Genomic DNA, 8,856 nt, shown 5'->3' on the forward strand with positions numbered 1-8,856 from the left:
GCTCGGTCGAGTATGCCCACCTATTCCTGAAACAATTCGCCGCTTGAATAAGCCCCTTCAAAAATTTTTTTTGGTTTAAGCAATTAATCCTGCCTGCCTTCCTTCACTACTGTTCTGAACCAAATGCCTTTGGGATGACTCACCCGTTGGCAATTTTGGGATAATGGGTTCCAATGCAATGCAATTCTCATGTCTCCTCAATGTATGACCTATCCACTGTCACTTCCGCCTTTCAATCACATCGCGTACGAGTGCCAGGCCTGCGCGTCGACCAAGTTCTTTGTTTGGAATAGTATCATGATAAGACGCAAATATGTGTTGTCGAAGGCTTAGAATCTTCGACTAACAGTGTGAGTCACTCTCCAATGCGCTACTCCCATATAGCAACACAGAAAGAACACAAGCACAGAACAGTCTCGACTTGATTTTGGCGAGGATTCTTCTAGATGAAGCAGCGAAAGCGGATCTAACGCTGTTTATGCGACATCCAGTTCGGTGTCACCATTTCGAAAAACCACGCTTTCTACATGTACAAATTGATTTACGCTCTGTTCTTTAATGCATATTAGGTGGATGCCGCGATGTCCCGAGAGAGGGAGAACTTGGGTTCTGTTGTTGTTGACCAAGACCCTAGACCCGGTGGGAAAGCAAAGAGATATTATCAGCGCAGCCGGGACGTTTGAGGAAGAATGTCATAGTCCATTGAACTCCTCCACGTACTTTGACACGTTGTCGATAACAGAAGAAATAATATCCGTGACAAGATGCAATTTTACTGGACTCCGGAATGTAAACCAGCCTGTTCTCTGCGGATCAAGCTTTCGAGATGTTCTTTAATGCGTTCCAGGATTATTTTAGTTAGTTTAGAGCAGCGATAAACAACTGCTGGGAAACCGTCAAGTCCAGCGACTTTACGCCGGTTAAGTGAATTAATGGCCGAAATAATTTTTCTGCTGCTTGGAGGAACAGTCGGTATCCGCATGTTACGGTGATTAGCCATTTTATCCACAAAAGGAGAAACCTGACCGGATGTGATACAATTAAGAACTGTACTGAGGTGTTTTTTCCACCTTTTCAGCTGCTCGCTTTGTATGGGAGTGGGAGCCCATCACGCCTCTCATCACTTGTAGCGGTCAATAGACTCTTCAATCCCTTTGGTTTATCGATCTAGTTCTACGATTACGCAATCAGCCAGATCTTATAACACCAATTCGGGAAGTCGCCGTCGACCTGCGTAGCACCCGAGAAAAGATCAGTGTTGTTGATGACTCAATGCTGCGCGTTCGCATCATCAATGAGCAAGATAGCTATCCCGTTGCTGACTGACAGCAGGATTATACAAGCGGTCGAAGTTGAATTTGAGGGATCGCAAGTGAACGTAAGCGGTGGTTCCTATTGGGGCCGATGACAGCAGCTCTCTTGTTGCGCACATCCAGGTGGCAACTCCTTAATATAATGCTGATCGCAAAGTGGTCAATCGGATTGCTCGCACAGTGTCGGTCAATTGAAACCATAGGGCAGGCTCTGTGCTCGAACAATGTGCCACCAATGCCGAGGCGGTGGCTGTAGAAATCCACAAACCTCCTGAACGGCGTATAATTGCTCAAAGAAAGTATCCTTCTCCACTCCAATGTCCACTATACCGGAAGTTTCCGTTGGCGCATAGCAATGCACAAATGTGATGTTCCTTAACTTGGACCGCAATCATGCAGCGAGGAGTCATTTAGAACCGGCTCTCAGGTATTGAGAACACCGAATGCATATTTGCTACCACTAGGCTTTCCAGAGTACAGAAGTACATTGCCGCAAGATGGAGAGAAGTGCTCTCCCAAATCCAACCATTTTACCTTGCATGGGCCTAGAATGTCGAGCTTTTGTCGCTCGAGTAATAGTAAGCGAGCACTCTGAGAGCAATCGATGTCGTTGTCGAGGAGCCAACCATTGTCTGTTTCTGATAGCTAAAGGCTTTTGGCGTGAGGCGTGAGTCCTTATCCGAGGCGCAAAACTTAAGCCGATGAATTTTTATCTCTTCTAGTCGCCTTTTACGACAAACAGGGAAGACTTTGGGTGTATTTGTAAGTCCCAACTCACAGGGCAATTATTCTAGTCAGAACCTTAAATTGAGATGATTTTGACAAACATTCTCTCATTACTATTATGCAAGACCAGAGAATGAAAAGGTACCATAACTGCTACTTTTATTGATTGAGTATTCCAGGGTCTGGTAGGATATAGATGCTTCGCCAAGAAACTAGGGGATAGGGAAAAGCTAGACCAGGAAGATTGTTGCATTTTCTCTATATATCGCCGAGGGGATTTCAGAAATACATGGCTCGTTAAACATCAGCAGTCACTCTTTCATATTTCATACAGGGGAATACAAACAAAGAATAGCTTAAAAGCAAGTTCTTGTCTTCAATTCAAAGTACTTTTTTTGTATTAACCGCATCTACTCTGTATATCATTATAATTGAAATTATTATTCAATTTCATTACCATTGCAATCAATGAAGTATGATGGGTAGGTTAGATAAAAATAAAGTTATATAGAAACCGTCATAACATAAACAAGGACTGCTATATGTATTCATACAGATGGGACCTTACACTTCTTACTCATATGGGGATTGCATTACCAATCCTAGCACACCTTTAATTAATTGGTATTTGGAAAATACATAACTATTTGCTAATCTTTAGACTTTCTCAGTTAACAACAATAGCCTTTAGGTATCATATATCAGTTGAATAACGTTTCGATTTCTTATCTTTATTGTTTAAACAAGTTGTTCTTTCTTAACGTTTTTCAATGAAATTCCAGAACTTTACACTACGCACATTGAATCAGATATCAATCGCTATGCCATCATGAGTTCGTCAAATGGACAACGAACGGCAAATTTTACAGAGTCTTGATTTGTAAAGAACTTACCACAAAAGTGGTTGGTTGAACACCTGGATTTTTACCGTATTAAGAAATATATTCTATGGAACTCAGAAAATAAAAAAATCATGCTTTTTTTCTCTGAAGACACATTATACAATATATGATCATGGATAATTTGCTATATATCCTAAGTACGAGGAATGTATTCTTTGGTTTCTATGATAATTCTTGAAATTTTGCCTTAACTGCTTTTGTTCATTTTGCATTATTTGTTTTTTATGACAATATTTTCAGAACTTTTCAAATTGATTATTCTTTGCCGATGGTACTCATACTGAAAAGAAAAGTTATTCCGTCTGTACTGGGTAGCACAAAGGAGTATGATGGCCGCTTCATTATATGGGAGTCTATGCATTCGAAACCAAAATCCTTTTGTATGTGCCTTGAATAAGTATTTCCGGTGAATTGTATGTTCATATAATTGCTTCTTAAAAATGATGCATGAAAGCTTCTTTATTATTTGTGTATGGATCTGGGCAAATCTCAAATTACATCACACATTTTCAGTCGCATATATAAATTTATACCGCATAATGAATGCTCTTTTTTAGTTGATCGCGATCTTCAAAGCACTTTAAAATGCCCGCGGAAAAACAATATGCAAAACGGTTAAACGATGAAAATCTCAGTTAATCATCAGTATCCGCAAATGTGATTGGAAGCAGTTCACTATTTAATCCAATAATAGGATTCAAGTGAAGTGAAATCATTTGATGCATACAATGACCCCAAGGTATTACTGGTTAAAAGCCTGGTATGAAGAGAAACAGCAATTATGCAATGATATTTTCGGATCCGTCTAGTTTTTGCATTCCAAAGTCATGATAAATAAGATGCGAAATTGGTTTCAACAATAAGATGAGTCCTCTCCGAGTAAACAACTTTCTTTAGAAAAGTGTCCGCACCCACAATGGTAAATTGAATGGGCTCAATGAATCATACGATTTCGAAAGATACACAAAGTACGTCATCCATTCGAAATTTCGTGGATTGTTGGAAAACAAAAGTTGAATACAGTTCGCTTTCTAATAACCTTCGAATGTACTAACGAGGAGAAAACTGTATCGTAATGGAAACCCTCTTAATAGCACTAAACCTTTTGTTTTCAATCTGCCTGATAACCAATAGAAACAGGAGACTAAATACCTACCTAGTCGAGAAAATTCTTATTATAATAATTCTATAATTATCCCAACTACCAAATTATCGTACACCTACATAAAACAAAAGACTTAAGCGAGTAACCTTAATTTGTTACAATGGTTTTACAACTTGTCACGTTGGTTAGCAAAATGCAAATTGACCTTAATTACCTCCTTATTCCAAAACTTTCTTGTTCTGTTGCAATTACCAGGCGAATTTCACTTTACGTACTATCACACTATGGAAGTGCGTACACCGCCTCTTATTCTTAGCGCGACACTTCTTGCAATTAATTTTTATTTATGCTGCGGTTGTATCTGACACTATCACCGAATAATACCTAATTTGGGCCGGATAAGTAATTGAACTCGAATTGTTGGTTTCTAATCAACGTATTTTCATTTTCGGTTACTACTGGCGAATCCGGACTATATTATTAAAATTCGTTAATTCGAATCCAAACGGCCGGGTATGAATTTTTCCACTTCGATATTTGTTAACGCCACGAATTAACTTTAAATTAAATTTCTCCACTTGTTTACACACAATTTCGTCTTATTTTTGTTGTTGTTGCAGTTGAATTTTCTTATTCGCATTAATTGCGTGCAAGCAGGTTTTCTTCTCGCTTTTCACTCGACTGTGTCACTAAAAAAACACATTTCTTCTTCCTTCTTCTCTGCAACTTCCACTTGAAGATGGGCCTCCAATGTGAGTTTCCTAACAGTTGGCGATCTCTTCAAGGTTTCTTTCGATCTGCACGACGAAGAAAATTTGTAAAAGCTTGGACTTGGTAGATAGCACTGCAGTACGCAGCTCACAAATCACAACCGAACGCTCGAGCGGATTCGAACGAAGTGAAGAAAAATTGAAGAGTGTGCTTTCTTCTTCAGGTGAAAAAGGTGGAAGTTGAGTCGTTTTCGACTGGTGGTTTGCCGCTACCAGCAGAGCGTTATCTTAGTACACTGTCCGGGAATTATGTGAAATCAGTCAAGTATTCGGTGAATTTTTGTCACCGTTTCGAGTGGCTCGCTTGTGTCAATTGCGAATTGTTTAGGCTTCAAGCTATTTCGCTAGACCTTTCAAATGGTTTACATAATGTCTGTTTTCATTTGAAGCACTTGTCAATCACTTGCGATGAGGACTTCCTCTAGAAAATCCGGTATGCATAAATTGCTCTTTCCTGCGAAGGAGCATTCGTGCTTCATGTAGTGGAAAATCAAAACGACTTCATTTATTCCTCATTATCTGGTGAAAACGTTTGTCAGAGAACCAGCGCTAACCGATTTCAAGAAGCGAAGTCGAATACTTATGATTACTTTTTGCTCATAGATTGGCTTCGTAAAACTTTGCAGTTTCTTCTTTATATATAGTTTCTTGCTGTGTTCATGCAAAATTGCCTTCCGTTCATTTCGGTTGTCGAAATTCTAAATTTGAATCATATTCTTAGGTAGAGATTAGAGACATTATTTGCTAGATTGGAATCATATTTTTTTTTTTTTTTGAAGACTGACTACGGCTTATGACATATTAGGCCCAGACTTCTTGTGTCACCATGGACTACTCGTATGTAATTAGGTCGATATGTAATTAGGTCCCTGATAGGCCACACAACCTTTTGTAGGTCATCAAAGCAAATTTCCACTTGTTCGAATAACAACACTCTTCCCGTCATTTCTGATGGCATTGCCGATCCGAATATAATCCCAGCCAGTTAAGCATGATGTTCCAATAATAGGATAATAGGATTTAGTACCACATCAACATTATTGCCGTCTTAATCTTGCCGAAGGTGCGTCCTTTACCACCTGCAAAAACTCGCTGCTTCGTGAAAAGAGTTTGAGGAACTACTTGAGCGGGGTGTATGTATACCTTGTGGTACCTGTTGACCATCTCCACTCCATCTGGTCTCCAAGTCTAATGGCGACTTTGTACAGATTAAATTCCTCTTATCCGAGCATTTGGGAAACTGTCATATTTTCTAGACTTTGGGTTTCGCCACGGTTTACAACAAATTCCTATAGCATCCGAAGATATTTCAAAGGCAGTAATTTGCAGAAGACGAGGCAGATTCTGCCTAAGATGGAGCGATGGCGTAGGCCAGAACGCCAGACAGCTTTTAGGGATATCGAATTGGTCGACCTCGGCGCAAAGCCGGGATGTCTGGAGTTCCTTATTAAGGTAGGCCTAGACCGCCGTTGATGATGATAAGTAATTTGCACATCTTTTGGACTCTTCGAGTTCACACGGATGACTTTTGGCCTCTGCAGCACCACTCGATACTAGAATTTGGTTGATGTTTTGATCGCCCCTTCCACCGAATCTGAGTATTAGGGACATCTCGAGTACATTTGCCACCGCCTCCCTGACAATGGCTTAGTTTTCAATGTTGATTTCTCCAGCAGAATTTCTAGGCCACTCCGTCACCTCTGACGGCGTACAACCCAACCCACAAAAAGGTATAACCGATCGCGAGCTTTCCGCTGCCTACGACGGTTAAAAACCTTAGAAAGTTCTTGGGCATTGTAAACTATTACCATCGTTTCCTACTCAAGGCAGACATCGCAGTAGGTGCTGCCCTAGGCAGACATCCCAGTAGATGCTGCCCTTCGGCAATGAGCAAAGTATTCCCTTGCGATCATTGATCGGTTTACACATTGACCAGAGGCAATATCTTTGAATGACATTGCAGTAAGGTTTTGCGTTCTCGTTAGAGAAGATTCCATGGGAATGTAGTTCAAATTTGGTATCTTCTTGGAGTTCGGAAAGCTCCTTCTCCGACAAGAGAGACGTCTTGTGGAGACCGGATTGTTGCGCTTGCTATGGGAGCCCGTTGTCAAATTGAAGCCGCCTCAGCAATCTTGTCAAGCGCTGCTAAGTGATCAACACTCCCAAGGAGCGCGAAGTTTGCCCTCCGGACCTGGTGAGGACTGATGTCACCCTGAGGCTGCTGCAGGTACTATACGAGAGCCCCTATAATGTCTCAGAGAGTGGAGAGCACGCGTTCAGACTGGACGATGAGGACAAACCCAAGACGATCTCCTTAGACAGGTTGAAATCTTTCATCCAGCGGGGAGCTGGTACTGGTAGAAAATCCCTTCGACGTCTGTCAGCTGCTGCCGAGTAGCCTCACTAGGAGTTATCTCCTCAAAGCTCTTTGGTTACAGCTAGGGCCGGAGTGCTTCACCGCCCTGACTATGCCGAGCAACGAGCACGTTCGACGGATATACCGCACCGAGAAAGGTGCGCGACCAGCCGTGAGGGCGGTGCAAAAGCCGGACGAAGCCTAGTAAGATTGCTTCCGACTCTCATCTCCATTATTGCAATCTGTATAGTTTAGGTGACTCTAAAAATCATTCTGTGCACAAGAAGTGTTGTGCTTCAAGTTTAATTATTCACTTTCTCCAAAGATTCTCCAAATTCGAACAAAGAAAATTAAGAGATTTTTGCAGGCCCCTTCATTTACTACTAGCATCCAATTTTCCAAAAATGGGCAACTTGTTGTTTCTTTGGAATATAATTCATGCACACGTCGTGTTCATGATTGTATATAAGGAGCAAATAACCTCGTGTGGCCACTTCGGTCATGCTTTTCTCAGGACGGAGGTGACGCAGCATCTCATGAGCTGCCTCTGCCCTGGATGAAACCTAAAGTCACCTATCTTCGTATACTCTATTTGTTGTAATGTACACAAAACCGATAAGATCTCCATATATCGATAACTGACATTTCTCGACAGATTCAATTGGAGGTCACCAGTGCCCTTTTAGTTTTTAAGTATGTAGGATCGTTCAAGCCCAAATGCTTGGCACTTCGTGCTATTATAAGTAAAATCCGGTATCTGCCGAGATTGTGACAATTCGGAAATAATAATAATAAACTCCGCCATTGCCGGTCTAAAGTCCAGTCTGAATGGATGTACGTCACCGCAGCGTCTCAGGGGGTAATTGAGGAAAGTGCAGGAACTTTGCAGTCTTGCAGATTACTTACTGAGGAAGCTATCACCACACCTGGCAGCTAGGTACAAAATGCAAATCCATCTATGAAAAGAAGAAGAAAGTAAAGGCCCGGTGCGCATGATCGGCGAGAGTCATCTAACTTGGTGAGTGGGTTATACTCTCGTAATGGGCAGCATGACGTCGAAACCGCTAGTCGCCACGATTACCAGGAGCATTGCTCTGCCTGCTGCAGTTGTTTCGCCACAATCTGTGGCGGCCACTTCAGCAAGTTCGCATAGGCAGCGGATGAAGTGGATTGAGAAAACGGACCTCTTCATCATCCGCTCCTACTGCGAAATAACGGCGAGGATGGGTACAACATCTTACCGCTCCTTGTTGCACCAGAAATTCGTTGAGCGTTTCCCGCAATTCGCGCACGTGAATGTGCAGGCCGCCACAGACCAATACCGCTTTATTACTCGCAGCGACACAATCCAGGCCATCACCAGGGAGCGTGTTCGATTTGAGGTCATCGCGGAAACTGGTGACCGAGAGTCGATGGGGGTAGAGGTGGCAGCATCAACAACATCACGCCGCACTGCAGGCAACAGTTTTAGTACCGTCCAACTGAGGCTCCGCTGAAGTTCGGGACGAATTCCAAAGAGCGTGTATAGAATTCTCGGAAATGGATCCTCTGCATAGACCAGGTATTCCCAGGCTCTATGCATCTCCAGCAACTCCAAGAATTCTATCTCAAATCAGTGATAAGATTGCATCTCGACTGTGTGCTGATATGTCGCTGCTGCAACCACCATCACTTGTGTATTGTG

The 8,856-nt window shown here is 42.1% G+C and overlaps 1 protein-coding gene across 1 annotated transcript in view; it reads right to left on the bottom strand.

The window, feature by feature from the left end:
* The window catches only part of LOC119652908, a 79,225-nt gene extending 74,297 nt beyond the window's left edge, over positions 1-4,928 (bottom strand). The window contains exon 1 of the mRNA XM_038057284.1: positions 4,261-4,928. The gene's annotated coding sequence lies outside the window, so the exon portion shown is untranslated. The remainder of the gene's footprint in view (positions 1-4,260) is intronic.
* Between the last annotated feature and the right edge of the window lie 3,928 nt (positions 4,929-8,856).

Source organism: Hermetia illucens, chromosome 3 (genome assembly GCF_905115235.1).
Source record: "Hermetia illucens chromosome 3, iHerIll2.2.curated.20191125, whole genome shotgun sequence".
Lineage (NCBI taxonomy): Eukaryota > Metazoa > Arthropoda > Insecta > Diptera > Stratiomyidae > Hermetia > Hermetia illucens.